At 33.0% G+C, this 16991-nt stretch overlaps 1 pseudogene; it reads right to left on the bottom strand.

Moving 5' to 3' along the window:
* Positions 1-1196: 1196 nt before the first annotated feature.
* On the bottom strand, positions 1197-1315 carry LOC118606130 (annotated as a pseudogene).
* Positions 1316-16991: the final 15676 nt, after the last annotated feature.

The raw sequence follows: 16991 nt of genomic DNA, 5'->3' as shown, positions 1-16991 counted from the left end.
CCAACATAAGCTTAAAAATGGCACCTGTTTTTATCAAGAACTACTTGGAGCAGTTTCTTTCAAATAACTTTCAGTTTACAGGTTGCTCCTTGTCTCAACCAAAGTATTTTCCCATCTTTTGAATGCTATTGTTTTCTTTTGCTAAATGGCACTTTCATTGTTTTTATTACTTTACATTTGAAAAAATAATGAGGTCCGATAGCTCAAAGTTAATATGTTAAAGTGGAAAAGTAGCAATAAATGAAATGAAAGCTCACAAATTCTATTACGCCAAAAGAGAACATGAATCTATATGTGCTCAGAAAAGTGAATCTGCATGTGAGTAACTTTATGCAGATATTCAAAACAAAAGGTGAGTGAGAAATATACAGCAGATATCTGCAAATTAGATTGTTTATTTTTTTTTTATAAAGGCAACCATTGTGCCATAGGCCCTACTGTCTTGTCTTTTAAAAATTTGTCCAAAATGTCTTAAAGTCATTGATTAGTTTCCTGATATTTTCAAATAAAGTATAGTAACTTCTTTATTTTGTCGACAGATTTTTCTGAACAAGTACAGAGTAACACTGTCCAGGATGATTTAGAGATATATCATTGCTAATGGTGGAAAAAATAAATCTATGAAGTCATCATTTGACCAAAAAAAAACCCAAAAAACCTTGAATGATGCAAGTGACTCAATTGCTGAGAAAGGTTTTCTTTTCCAGAAAATGATATTTTCATTACTCTACAAACCACACCTGAGTGTTGAGACAAAGTGTGATGAAATTCTTTCTAGAGCTGAAAGCAATATATAAATGGATTAGAATCTATTTATCTTTATCTCCCAAGCTGAACCATTTTAACATCCCAGTTTTAGAGTATAATAGTTTTGTCAAAGTAGCTTATGATGGGGCCTATGAAAAAAGTTTCATTTAAGTCTTTTGTTATGAGATTATGATTGATCCTAATAAAGAGAACTATCTAATGCAGCCATTAAATGGTTACTCCCAATCCAGATCACATGGACCATGATATATAATTTAATAAAAATAAAGAATAATCAAAGAAACTGACAAGATTATGATGAAGTTACTTATCATGAAATCAGATAAAGGGCATTTATTTATTTTATAAATAAATAAATAAATAAATAAATAAATAAATAAATGGCAAGAACCTCGTTAGTTTACAATCTTTTATTTTTTTATTTTTTACACCTACAGCACCTGGTCTTCCTAGATGGTCTCCCATCCAAGTACTAACCAGGCCTGACACTGCTTAGCTTCCAAGATCAGATGGGATAGAGCTTGTTCAGGGTGGCATGGACATAGATGATAAAGGGAATTTATAGAAGCATTCAAAATTGTATCATCTAAAGAATCTCTTCCACATATAGAAATCTTACTCTTCTGAATTCCTATGACATTTCCCTTCGGTATCCATTATTTTCTTATTTTTTATGCTTGGCTTAACTTTTCTTCTTCATTTGATTTACATTTGTATCATATGTGACTCTTAATATTTATAGTAAGGCAAACTACTAATACAAACTATAACCCATGGGCCCAATCTTCCCCACTGCCTGTATATCAAAATAATGTTTTATTGGAACAACACCACACCAAACTGTTCATATATTGTCTATGCCTGTTTCAGGTTAACAACAGCAGAGTTGAATAATTGTGATGGAAACCACATAGGCCAGAAAACCCAAAATATTGATGTTTATCCTGGCCCTTTACAGACCGTTGTACCAATTAAGGTATAAGTTGTTCAAGGCCAGAGGTTTAGTACATTTTTTTTCTTTCAAATACTTGACAAATGAGTTGTCTCAGGTTTAATACCATCTGATATTTTTATAGTGAATTTATTCAACCATCTATAATTACTCTTATGGTACTTTGACCAGAAATGTCACTCATATTCAAACTGTCTTGAGTAAAGTTAGAACCAGTTGGAAAAATATGAGCTGTTATGTATGAATCAGCTCTTCTATCATATTTACTGCTAGGTTGATAAAGTAAGCCTGGTAAATTTTCATGGAACTGAAGCAACACATTTTGACAATTTCCAATTAGCTACCCCAAACTGATTCTCCAAACTATGACTGCAGCTCCGCAAAAGACCCATGAACTCCCCGGGTAGAGTAACTATTAATCATAGTGACACAGTGCACTCACCCGTAAGACCTAATATAAAGATACTCTCCTAAAGCACATTCCAGTTCACTCTTATCGTAAAAAGCACCTTGGGGCACACTCGAGTCTTTTTATCAGTTATAAGCAAAGGATTTTTAAATGAAAACTTTTTCTGTTAAGAGAGGAAAGTAAAACCTGCACCTTTTGGAACATTTTAAAGTTAGTAGTCAGCTTTGTGGATGATGCAGACTGAATTCAGGACCATTATATTTTCAGTCATATCCTGAACCTCCAACCTGTAAGATTAAAGTCAGGCTATTTTTAAATTCTTGAAGTACATCCCCACACTAGTTTACTCACAAACAGAGGTGTTTCTTTTTTTCCTTCATTTGATTATTGGAATAACATGGTTATTTCAATCATGTGGCCGCGAAATGTTTTCTTAGCTTTGCACATACCATAAGTGTATTTCTGATACCTGAAGAATTTCAGGAGCAAAGAGATAAATATTTAAATATTTAGAAAACCAGACATTAACTCATATGTAAGTCATAGTTTTAGAGATAAACATGATTTTAAGAAACATCTGGTCAATTTTATAGAGGGGGAAAGAGAAAAGTAAACGGATTTTTTCAAAGCCAATTAGCCAGTGGGAAGACTAGGATGAAATAACTGCCCTGATTCCTGATCAGACAGCCACGCACTGCTATCTTCGTATGGTATTAATCTCCAAGGGTGTTTTCAACCATTTCACACCTCTCTGAGAAAAATTGGATGACATTTCATTGAGTCTGACTGAAAGAGATAGACACCATTATTCACACACGGCAGCCAACAAAATTGAAGATTAGAAGTAAGAAGTGATTTGTCCAAGTCGTGTCCCAGGTAACACTCAAGCACCTTCTCCCTGTTCTCTTCTCTGGAGTCCCACTGAGGTTGCTACTTTCTGTTGATGTAAAAAAGTTTACATAAACAGTTTTTATTTCACAGACAATCAAATGATCTATTTTGTAACTTTATAGCCACAGGCTGTGATTAATTACAGTATGTACTAACTTAGATGTAAAAATTAAGAGATAATTATGTGTCAGTAAAATTATCTGTACACATCACAGATTACTTTAGACTACTGTAGTTGGTGGTAACACTGCCTTACAGAAAAACACAATGTGAGAAAATTAACATTTCTCTATGACAAAATTTTTATTTTTACTTATCGAGGTGGTACACACCACTCAGATAGTGACATTTTTGGCTTGTGGTATTGTACTCTTTCTTTTTGGCATAGAAAAGCCTTAATATAGCCTTGTAAAATGATTATCTGCTTCTTTTTTTATTTCCCACAGTTTACATATCTAGGTATTGGCTTTAGTCTTTATAAACGAACTGTCGAAAAGTACTTTGTTGAAGAACAAGAATTATAAAAGATGTGAAAATATGTATTCAATGAGTTGTAAATAAATAAATACAAATCTCAAGACTGACATCTCATCTTAATAAAGTCTCTTCCAAAAATCTCCTGGAATTGTGCAAAGACTGGCTCCACGTGCCATTTCTCTGAATTTTTCCCTTTTTCATATCTTTTGACATATTCCTCCAGATTGGAAATAATCTATTAGAAGCACGAGCAAATGAAAGCAATATGTTTATGATCATAGATTTTAAGACAACTAAATCAATGAAATAAATTAGTTAAATGTATATCTTAATACTATCAGTATTTTTTAAGCAGATTAATTTCTATGTTGCATGTACAGACTTTCCTAGAATTTCCAATTCTGGTCATTAGTTAATTATGTTCTAAGTTTAAATCAGTGCTAATAATATTTGTGTGACTTTGTATAGCGTGTGTGTGTTGTGTGTGTGTGCTGTGTGTATGTGTGTGTTTTATGGAGGGATAGCTACTGGTGACCAAACCAATTTAGCTGCCGTAATGGAATTAGATATTTTTGTCTTTTGACATAGTTTAGCATTAATATTGAATCACAGAGTGCACAGATTTTTAAATTTTCTTTCTTTATAAATATTAAAGGTCATCATAGTCTTTTTAAAATTTTTTACATAATATAAGCAATGAGGAAGAAGAAATTCATAGTTGAACTTTATTCTAATTGTACAATGTGGATTGTACAATTATGGCTTTAGCTCACATATTTCTGTGAAAGATGCTGATTATATGAGTTATAATCCAGGAAAGAAGAATATATTTAGTTGTCTGACATGGAGAGAGGTTTGTTCAAATTCTGAGTACCAGCCATGCCTTGATTATGCCTACCACCTCTTTCTGAGGAAACCAGCCACAGGAAGTTATTTCTGTATTGATTTCTCTTGCTTTTTTTTTTTTTTTTTCCTGTGTTGTTCTGCCCTGGTAACAATATATTGATTGGATCTACAGTTAGAGGCACTCATGGATTAGTTGTTAATAAAAAAATCACCTACTCCAGAGGTGATTTGATGTAAGACTTCCCAATAGAGATGTACTATATGGGATGGTAAAAAATCAGGGAACATTGAACTGAGGTCCACACAGAAAATAATAAGAGGAAAACATACCCTTTTCTGAAAAGATTTAAAGAAAATTAGGTCATGAGAGTACCCCTAAGAATGATAAAACACTTTTCCTGTCATCCTTGAAGTTGTCCATATTCTAGGCTAAATTTCTGGGACCCCTAATGACTATGGTCTTGTGAATACAATGGTCCCAATGTTCCGAATCTCATTATAATTTCTTATCATATCAAAGAAAACCAGGCAATAAAAAACTAGGAATGTGGTTTTTTAAATTTACTTACTATACTTCTGAAGATCGCTTGTTGACCAGAAGGGATGTCATCAATGACAATCTGCTCATCTTTATTAGTCAGTAGTAAAGAGGGCTCATGAATCTACATATTGAATAGTGTTTCCTTTACTGACCTAACTTTCTAAACTTTATTCAAAGTACAAGGACACCTTTTATTATGTAGTTCAGAATAATTACTTGATGATCCAATCATAAATTATAGCTCATGGCACACACTCAGCTCTTTTTGCTCCAGCTCTTTCCTATTCTCTCTCTTACCGTTATCTCTGACAAAAATCATATTCATCTTTGAAGATCTGGGCAAAATGCCTCGTTCGCCAACAAATCATCCAGGATACGTGACAAACCCTCTCTCGCGCCACACCATGTGCATTTCTGTGATCATATTCTGTCTCATATTTTAGCAGTTTCATGTCTTACCTGCTTCTCTCAACTGATTATCAGCTTTTTAGGAAAGTGACACTAATTCTACACGTCTCTCTATTCCACAGGGACTAAAACAAAGGCCAACATTTATTGATGCTAGAAAAATATGAGTTGAATAGAAGTGAATCGACTGTTATTATTTCTGTCCAGTTGTGTTATATTTGTCCTTTTAGCAGTAATTGGGTAAAAATAATGAATTCTCTTCTTTGAGGGATATTATATTTCAAAATAGTTATTTATCTTTAATTCTTTTCAAAATGTGGTTTAAGGAGAATGAAAATATCCTCTGAGAAAACCATATAGAAAACAAAAAAGTGAAATATTTTCTAACAAGATAATAATATAAAACTCAGTAACCAGAATGGATCTTGCCAATGATACAATAAATCCCCTATTTTATTGTCTCTTATTAACTTATTATCTCTTTCAGCCGGCATGTACCACAAGCAAATTTCAGAAATTTCTCCCTGAACAATTCTCATGCTAAAAAATAATTATTTAGTTACTTAGGAAGGGCATTAATGGTCTAAGACTTTGAAGAAAATAATAACTGTTCTGCCTTGGTTGTCCAACTTATTTTAAAGGTTTAAAAAACAAACAAACAGTTAATCCAGTTATCTTAGACTTCCTGGATTTCAAAAGCTGTAATGGATCTTAGATATTATTTGGCCAATATATAGTTAATAATTGAACATTAATGATCTATACTTTTTTATTTTTATTTTTTGCCTCTCCTCGATTATGATACTTTTCATGTTCTTCTAAGGCTCTTGGTGACTCCACTTTTCCTGGAGTAATATGTGGATATTGGCTTGCCTATCTTTCCTTACACTTTATTTTCCTTGAAATTTCACTAATATGTATGTCTTCAGTATCTACCAGAAACACATGGGGCACTCAATAAATGGTGAAAGAATGAAATGACTTGTTTCAAATATAGATGATAAATATCTGATTAACACCTACTATTTTCAATGAATTGCTTAACTATTTTCACTCAATGAATTGCTTAACGCCAAGTTTAACTAAGCCAGAAATGAGATTTTAAAATATTTATTAGTCTTTCATCAAGCAGTAAATTACCTTAATCCTTTGTTTTTCCTATTCTTGACTTTAATCTGCTCTTTTAGAAAACCACACCCAATTCAGCAACCAAAGCAAAATGATAATAATTAAATAATTCCTAGAATTTTTTTTTTATTATTCTTAAAATCCCTACAGAGCAGTTAGGGTAGCACTATTTGATTTCCAGATTATGAAAACCCTGATTTCTAAAACATGTCGTTCTAACCAAATTCACAATAAAAACATATGTGACACTTCCATGAATTTTATATTTTTAAAATAATTGAATATGTTCTCTAAGTAGTAAATCATGTATGAAATTAAACACATTTTGAATATTTTCATTGCATTACACTAATAGCTTAAAATAAAAATACATATTTTTAGGAATATATATATATATATATTTCATGTATGCTGAGATATCGTTTGCCAGTTTTAGAAAATGACTGGAAGTGAAAACAATAGTTCAGTTTTTCTGACTAGAGGAGAAACTTGGAAACCTTCCAGTATAGCTGGTTTTTGGATTCATGCAGAATGGCATCAATGCCTGTCCACAACCTGTGCCTCCCCATTGTCTGTCATACGCTAAGCATCTATTGAGGAATATTACTGAATACTCTCTGCAATTAAGGTCTATATACACCATGAGTAAACCTTTCTAGGATGCTATCAGAGATGGAATTGGGAGATGGGATTGCCTGACAAGTGAGTGCACAATTATGAAAAATTAGGAAAGATATCACATTTTCCTACTAAGTACAAAAAAAAAAAAAGTAGATTATTAGCTTCCTCCTACCTTTTCTTTGAGGGTTATAAATTTTAGCTCTTCTCTATTTCGTTAAGGAAGAATATAATCTTCATTAGAGCAAGGATTTTTTTTTTTTTTTGGTATGTTCTGTTACTACTGTATACTCAGGATCTAGAAAAGCACCTATCACATAATAGGTGAAATAATATGAATTGAATGAAAGAAAATAAAGAGATTTCATTATATTCTTTGAATTAAAAAGGCACTCCCTTATATCATTTCTTCTATATTTAATTTTTGTAGTGCTATCTTCATTAAATTCTTAAATGAAGATAATTTACAAAGACAGACTGTCTAAACTTAAGGTCATGTATTGTCATGACTTGAATAATCTCCTCTGTAAACAGTATCCCCCTCCATGTTCTTCCCACCCCTCTTATGTGAACATCAAGGTTTCATTTTGTTTTGGGTCTAATTTTAGATTCTTAATTTCAACAGGCGCCACTGGAAATCTAGGCATTTTGTCACCAAAACTGATCTTCACGTAGGTTAACCTTCGATTAATGGGTTAGCAGAAACCTATGCATTACATTTGGCATTGCTTTTGATGCTTCTTTTTGTCTTTTTCTTTATTCAATAACTCACCACATTTTACTCTATTCTGTTTACTCTCTCCATTTCCAGCCCTCCTATGTTCACCATAGCTACAACCAGGCCCTATCACCTTTATTCTGGTCTGTTGCAGTTAATCCCTCTTCAATTAATTACAAGCAGACTCTCCTTATCTTCCTAAAACATAAGTTAGGTAACATTACTCCCTTCCTCAAAATTCTTCAATGTCCACTGATTGCCTGTGGTATAAAATCAAATTATTTTGACTGGCCTTCAATGCCATCTGATATTTAGCCAATTTTTTAGCCTCATCTCATTTTATACATCCTAAAAAATACATCCCTCTCTTATTATGAATGTTTTAAGCACATAAACCAGTTACCCAATGGGTTGAACTGATGCCTGAACAGTGTGCCTCAACCAGTCTGTACTACAAGAGCCTTTTCTCTTTGTGTATTTTATCTTATTTTTAGATTCTGTTGTATTTCAATGTATAATGTAATTAATATGTATAAATATGTGACAGTTCCAATGAGAAACTATCCCAGGAAAAGCAACTCGTGGCACTCAGAATCCTGATTTTTCTAAAGAATGCAGAGTGAATCAAATGTAAAATAACTATTTAATTTGTAAAAATGCAAATAAGATATTGTAGCCTGAGGCTAAAAGTGTAGGCGAACAAGTAAAATTTATCTTAAGGGTCACCTGTGGAGATTGCAAATACATTAATTGTCTCTAAAGGCAACCACAGTAACACAAAAAGAAACACAAAATAACTCTCTAAAGTGAGATTGCTGAATGGAGAAGACCCTCAGAAAACTGAAGAAAAAAAAAAAAAAAAAAACATTTGGTAGTAGAATAAATGTCAATAAATGTCTCCATATTTACTGTAGTTCATCAACCCCTAAAGAAGATACGAAGTAGATAATAGATATTTCTAAAAAGCCAGGGAGGAATGTTTTGATGAATGAAAAATCAGTGGAAATATTCTGACACAAAAATTCTCTACATGGAAATTTCCTGTCCCAGGATGACTTATTACCCATTCTCCCCTGATACCTGATACTTAATGCTATGGTAAAACCACTCCCACTATCATATAAGTATTTCTTTACCATATGACTTCTCCATAAGACTGCAAACAGTTTTATTCAGCTAGTATTTGACATGAGTTGACTAGATGAATAATAAGAAAATGAACTATTTCATGGGGTAGAAGGGATACATTCTTCTTTGTTGTTCTTTCTTTGATTACCAACTAGTGATTGTGAATGTGCGTGTATGTGTATGTTTATGATCATTGTCCATGTAAGCAAGCATTTACCAAATGGTCGTTATGTAATAAGCGACAAAGATATGAATGTGGGTAAGAAAAGTCTAAACCTTAATAAAGTTTATCTTGCAGAGGAAATAGGGCATTTCGTGAAATGAAAGCAAACTTCCATATTCTACTAAAATCTGGAGGATTGTTTTCATATAGTTTAATAAATCTTCATTTACCTCCATTATTACAAAATTTAACTTGGAGTAAACCTACCCTAACACTAAAATATGGCTTTAGGTACAGAAACATATTAATTTCAAATATTCTACCAGGTTTTTGCAAAGTAAACCATTAATAAATTTGTAATGAGCATTGGCCTTATGTGGAAAACAAAGAAGAGTATTTTGACAGTAGTTATATTGAAACAATATTTCATTGTTTATAGTATACTAAACAGAGGTTATTATATTTAGAAAGGTATTTTCTTCTTTTTACTGTCTCTGAGCATTAATTTGCTCGGACTTTGAGGCATATGTGTCTGTATGTATGTCTGTGTGCTTGTTTAAAACAATACTGAGGGTCCCAATTGGTTGACCTAGAAGAATATGTAATACCCCTCACTGAGAGAAAATGCCTCAAGTGACAATGCCTATATTAGGCTGCTCTCCCAGCTTTCCCAGATAATAATCCAAGCTGAGCAGTTTACCTTTGCAAAATATGCTATGAAGAATATTGCATCCAGTGCCTTAAACTGAAGGAAATGAATGGATCATTTGCATAACCTGCACTTAAGGTGGGAGGTGGGAATTTTCTAAAAGAACTCTGGTAGAGGTTTGGAAGAGGCATTCATAGGAAGAACAATTCTGAGGGCACTGAGTATGTCCTGTGATATGCCTAAACAGATTCCCTGCACACATCTTATTTGTATCTACATATTTTTATCTAGTCTATGAGAACTGCCATGTGAATCATACAGCTCTATATTTTGTCCATGCCGCATGGATTTCCTAAATTTATTCCTTATTCTCGATATTAGTGTGTGAGGATCCAGAACCAATGTGGGGACTGAAGCCTAGTAGTTTTCAAAAGTGCTAAGCATCACAGTGAAAAGTAGCTGAGAGTGAGGGAGGGGGCAAAGCCCAAGCAATGACACAGTAATAAATGTGAGAAAATATTTACCTTACTTAGGTACACTGGAAAAAGACTATCCTGGCCAGACAGGAAACAGTGGGATGGGAAGGGTAGCGTGCTGATGATTGAGTTGCACGCATATGTAATTGAAAACTCTGTAAGGCAATAATACTAGATGCCAAAAAAGACACAAATAGGCCTTGTGTGGAAGTGGTCTGGTTTGGGGAAAATTTCATGATGGTTGTGTGATCATATGCGTAAACAAATTTAACTACAAGAAATATAATGAGCTAATCACCTTCTTTTGTACAAGCTTTCGTGTCTATCTAGGCCTCCTGTGGCTTTTGGTAGAGCCAGCAAGGATTTTTGGATATATCTCTTATACTGGCTTTGAGTGAGAACAGATTATCAAAATAAATGGAAAAAAAATTAGTATTTCTACACGTTTTATATATTATATACTTACTGCTCTAATGTTAGTTCTATCAGGGGAAAATACTATAAATAATAATAACAGAGGACACATTTTTTGTATTCAGCAGCCATTACCAATCCTTACCATAGTAAATCAAGATAGAAATAGAATCCACCCAGAGTGCAAGATTTTTTAATATGAACCACTTTTTTCCTTTTTTTTCAATTTAGACCAAGAATGGTCATACGTACATTATTTTTCAAATGACACATTCTACTCATGATTATTCTACTACCTACTGTTGAAATCTATCTCTATAAACCTTATATTAGAATGTAAATTGGCCTTTCAAGTGATACTATTTGCTTTGCAGAATTTTTGCCCGCGGCCTTCTCTAATTCTAAAACCTCTAGTAGTGACTTAAGAAGGCTGATTTGAAAATGCCATCTGCTTTAATATGATATTTAACTTTTCTTCCTGAATGAAAACATGTTCCATTTATATGCAAGTCTAAAGCTTTTAAATTATCATAATTGCACAATGTTAAGGTGCATTATGATGAAAAGTCATTTTATTAAACTATTTTTTCTGTGCTGAAGATGACATATATATTTCAAATCTGAAAGTTTACAATATTCCTCCTCATAAGAGACTTGAAGCCAGCAAAGATGAAAAGGAGGCAATCTAATTTAATGGTTTGCAATTATAGTTGATGAAGAAATGTGTTAATCAGGAAAAAATAACTCGGATGACTTCCTGTTGGGAAAAAAAATGAAATCAAGAAAGTAAAATGAGCATTCTTGCCTTCAACTTTTTCTTTTCCATATTGACAAAGTGTCAAAGCCATAAGCTAAACATGTATGTTAAGGAGACTATCAGGCAAATGGAGTCCCATTCTAAAAGTGAACCTAGATTGCTTGAAATTATCTTTTTAAAAGGAGCAAAACTATGGCCGAATCTTTTTAGACTGTTGTAAATACAAACACTAAACCTGGTATCATTGCTTATGAAAATAGAAATAAAATGAATCCACCAATCAAATGTATCAATGTAAACTGAGGAATATATTCTATTTCAGTAATCCCCAACAATATGCTTAGATTATGAAAGGTCATAATGGGATTTTTTGGTCACAATTTGAAATGACGTGCTATTCAAAATAAAAAATACTATGGCAAAAGACATAATTCAACTTTCATGATCTATGGCTGTCAATTTCATGATGACAATAAAAGATTGATATTTAATATGTATTTTCTTGAAATTGTATATATACCGAACATGGAGTTAGAAGATTTCTGGTCCTGCATTTTATTGATGGACTGTCTTCAGGTAATAAATGAAACTCATTCACAGTGTAATAAGGCATCTGGAAAATGTTTTAGCTCAAATTCACAAAAGGTAAGAAATGTTTTTCTCACTGAATCAAAAAATTGTATGAAATGGAGACAGAAATGATTTGAGGCTAACAAGAACTGTAACCAGCCGCTGAGCAGGACCAATGCAGAATATCTGGTAGGATTTCAAAATGACAACAGATGCTTGATGAAGAGACTAATGAAGAATTTAAGGTACCTGGAGAAGATGAGCTGGGAGAAATATTTGTATGCTTCATTTTGGATTCAAGAACGGATTTTGGTGAAGCCTAAACAAATCAGTCATGGTATTTTTTTAGTCTAACTTGAGTGAAATCATTAAAATAAAAATAAAAGTATCATTCTACACTCTCATTCTAGCCACAGGACTTTATTTGCCCTATTATTCTAGCATCGAGGCAGGAAGGACCATTAAGACATTACTAGCACCTGGATTTAAATGGAAAAGCATTGCCATCTCAAGGCAATACTAATGGTCTATTTAGATGGCATGAGTCATACTTTTCAGATCTCACCTGTGGTCCCCGAATACTTATTTAAAACATCCCTTAATTCTCAAACATGTTCCAATTCTAAAAATAAGATTATTATACATTTGGGACTCTCAAGACTGACATTTCCAAATATAGACCACACTCACCTTTTCCCCATAGTTTGTATTCTGTGTCTTGTTCTATGTGTACGTAGGTCATACTGACCAAAAGAGATGCAAAACAAACAAGTCTTAAAAAATGCGCATTCAGTTTAGAATGTTTAAGTTACTATAATGTAGAAAGACTTCAAATCTTTTCAACAAAAATTTTTTTTGGTATCAAATTCATGATATACTTTTGATATTGTTGTTAATGGTAATGTTTATTTGTTTTTGGTCATCACAGATTCAAGTCTAATATCCCACATTATATTAAGAGTAAAAACAATTTATAATGGTAATCATGTTATTCAGTTTACTACTATAATACAATATATGTGTATGTATGTATATTTATATGTATATGATTTGTTGAGCTCATGTGTTCTTGAATTAGTTATGTGGAGCACATAGTCTCCAGTTGTTCATATAAACCCCTCTATTCATGGTCAATGAAGACCTTTATATGATTTATCTGGTGTCTGTAAATATTTGTTTATGACAAATATTAAGTACTTAACATTTAAATTAGTAACAACAATTCAGTATACTAAAAGAAAAAAAGGCTTAGACTAGCATCTGGATTCTAGGTCAGACTTCACTACTAATTAGTTTGTTGACCATGCGTGTCATAATCGGATCCAGATGATATGACAAAATACCATCTGCTGAGTGGCTTAAACAACAAATGTTAATTTCTCACAGTTCCAGAGGCTGGAAAGTCTACGATCAAGGTGCTGGCCAATTAGGTTCCTAGTGAGAACTCTCTTGCTGGTTTGCAGGTAGCCTCCTTGTCACTATATCCTCACATAGTCTAAGAGGATAGGAATCTCTCTGGAGCCCTATCCATATATATATATTCCTTTTATAAGGAAGTAATCTCATTCACAAGGGTTCTACCCTCATGATTTGAGTACTTCTCAATAAGCCTTACCTACTAATACCTTTGGGGCTTACGATTTTTAACATGAAAATTTGGGGTGGGGTGGGATGCAAACATTCAGACTAAAGTAGACATTAATCCTGTTCATGAGGGCGCCAGCCTCCTGATCTAATTACATCCCAAAGGCCTCACTGCTAAATACCATCACTTGGGAATTAAGTCTTCAACATATGAATTTAGACTTCAACATATGGACAAACATTTGGTCCACAGCAATGGGAATAGAATTTCTTATATAACTGTCTCGGCTTCTTTTTCTGAGAATGGTAATAATAGCACCCACGTTTTCCAATATATCCAGATTATTGGGCGTGTGACAATAAAGCCCTACACCAACCATAGATACCACCCTAGTCTCGCACAACTCTAGAAAGATTTCTATATATATATAAAAAAAATCCACATATAAAGTTTCCATCCTTCTGCATAAATACACAGTCTGACATTTGGTGACCAAGTCAAAGATATGAAAAAATCGAAAATGAATCAACTACTTTTTTTCTCTCTAAGGGTACTCATTTTGTTGATTTTAGGGTTTTGCTTACCCCACTTTACAGTCAGACTTTTCACATCAAATGAATTAAAGATGAGTTGGTAGCATGCGTCCTGCATCTGCCTCACTGAGGTGAAATACACTACCTAAGTCTTTCCAAGGACGTGTGTTAGTGCCCCTCAGAACGAGAGGTGTCATCCCCTCCACTTCTTCTATGTCTTCTCTCTGGCTCAGTGTTGATGTAGCATCAGGCATCTGACCCTAGTGCTTGCTTTGTGAGTCCAGGGGCTCGAATGCAGCTCTTTAGCCAGCACATTCTCTCATTTGTTCTTTGCTCATTTCTTCTTATATAGATCTAGATAGAGCTGCAAAAGCAGCATTTGGAATGAAAAAGGTAAAAGACATTCAAAGATTTTAAAGAACATTTCAATTGGCCTTTATTCCTTTTTGTTGCATTTCATCCAGCAGTTGAAGTGACATTCTCTTTCTACCGAGCCTTGGAAATCCCACAGCTCTCCCTGGGCTATTTGAGAAATGAGTCCAGAGGAGTGCCTCATTCTAGCTAGACTGTTCACATCATGATCATTGATGCAGCTCCCTGCTTTTCATCTCTGTGAATAAAACTAGCCAACTTTTTGTTAGTTAAGCTCTCCTAGTTGACTGAATGCTACAATAATATTTCCCAACGATGTTCAGAAGGGAATTGAAAGGGCTCAGAGTAGGAAAAGGCAAATAAAATCAGTGAAGAGTGACAGATGAGTAATCCTGAGTCTGATTGCTTGCCCCTCTTTAAACAGAATGCAAAATTCTCAGTTATACCACAATGCAGCTACCTTCCAGAGACCCATAAATTCAGAGGCGGTTCATGAAGCTGAATCTAAAAGCCATGATATTTCTGAAAATAAAAAGGCCAAGATAGTTCATAGTTGTTCTAATCTTGAAATCTCATCTTTTCCTTATAATTGTCATTTAAAAAAATACATTTAAATTAAATATTATCTATATTCATCGCTGATGAATAATAAAAATAAACAACCAATAGTTAATTTAAATATTTTAAAATCCACCACACATTTTGGTTATATGCCCTGAGTTAGTAGGGATCTTGAAATTCATTAAGTCTAGCCATCCAATTCTACTACTATTACAAAAACTTCCCTTTCAAACTTGCCTTGAAAATCTTCAAGATAAGAATTTATAATTTCTTTTAACTGTCCTTACAATATTTGAGAAATTTTGACCAGAATGCATCGTGTTTCATTATTACTTCGAGATTAGACAGATCACTTCTAAACAATTTATTTTTTTCTTTTCTGATTATACAACACAAATAACATGTCAACAAAATGATGCGGCAAATGCCCTTGTATCTCAGAAGTAGCCAATGTTAATAAACTCTTGTATTTGCTTCAACTTAATTTTAGCATAAAAGAGACAACAGGAAAAGTGAAATTTTTTTACAGTCCTCCATACCTATTTCTTTCACTTATTTTGCAGAAGAAAAAAGGTTGCTATAACTTTGATGTATATTATTTTAGTCCATGTTTATGTACTTTAACACATACATGAGTTCATAAAATAGTTTTATGTTGTTTTTTAATACAAATTTTCTTGAAGCATAGGCATATTTTTGCAACTATGATTTGTTCTCATCTTGGTATTTATCAGTGTTGACACATATTGATCTAGTTCATTTATTCATTTTAACTCTTATAGTAGTTTACTTTGTGATTACAACATGTGTTATTCATTTCACAATCATTGTGCACTTAGGTGGTTTCCATTATGTTTCAAGCTAACAATGATGTTACAGGCATCGGTGCTTAAGTCTCTTAGACATGAAATTGCTGGGCTGGTAAAATTATTCTCGGTTTTATTGGAAATTGTCAAAATCCCTATAAAGTATCTGTAATAAACTAAATTTTCCCCAGCTATATATGAGAGGTCCTGTTATCTCACATTGTCACCAATAATTGACAATTTGTAAATTTTTCAATTATATGAATGTGGAAAAACGTCTCCCTGTTGTTTGCTAATTACTAATGAAGTTAGCATCTTTTTATGTGTTTATTTTTCAAATGAGTTTCCTCTTACGTGAAATGCTATTTCAAATACATTGCTCATACTGGCCGTGTGATATTTTCTTATTAATTTAAGGAAGTACACTCTACATTTGGATACTTACCCTTTCTCACTGATAAGCCATATAAATGACATTGTGTCATCTGTCACTTGACTGTAAAAATTTTAGTATTAATTAATTTAAATGTTGTGTCATCAAATTTATTATTCTATCCTTTATGTGTAGTGCTTTCTTTTTATGTCGTTATAAGAAAAGATTTAAATTTATATGTAGGATATAAAAAACTGAAATCAACAAACAAACAAGACAAACAGGGACTCATGGACGTGGACAACAGTTAAGCTGTTATCAGAGGGAGTTGAAGTGGGGAGGAAGGTATATTAGGGTTAAGAGGTCAAATAATGATGACGGAAGGAAATTTAACTTTGGATGGTAAACACACAGTGCAATAGACATACGATGTAGTATTGAATTGTACACTCAAAACCTATATAATTTTATTAACCAATGTCACTCCAATAAACTTAATCAGAAAAGTATTTTCCTCCAAAATCATAAGATGTTCACACATGTTTGTTTCACATGTCTTTATTCTGTAATCTTTAACCTATATTATTTTAAAGTAAGAATTTTTCTCTCTTTAATATGGACAAAATATTTTCCCTGAGTAATTATCCGTATGATAATCTTTCAAATACAGAATTATCACATTACCTTCACTCTTCTTTAGTCTAACCTAACATTTGCCGTTTCTTCGACTGCTTCTCCTTGCAGTTTAGTCCTTTTAATATTCTGTCATTCTCCTTAGAGTGTGTCCCAATTTTTGTATATGTTCATGAATATGCCAAATACAACTTTACAGAATAAGTTATGCTATG

The sequence above is a fragment of the Rousettus aegyptiacus genome, unplaced genomic scaffold, assembly GCF_014176215.1.
Source record: "Rousettus aegyptiacus isolate mRouAeg1 unplaced genomic scaffold, mRouAeg1.p scaffold_m13_p_7, whole genome shotgun sequence".
Classification (NCBI taxonomy): domain Eukaryota; kingdom Metazoa; phylum Chordata; class Mammalia; order Chiroptera; family Pteropodidae; genus Rousettus; species Rousettus aegyptiacus.
This window is presented reverse-complemented; position numbering and strand designations above follow the sequence as displayed.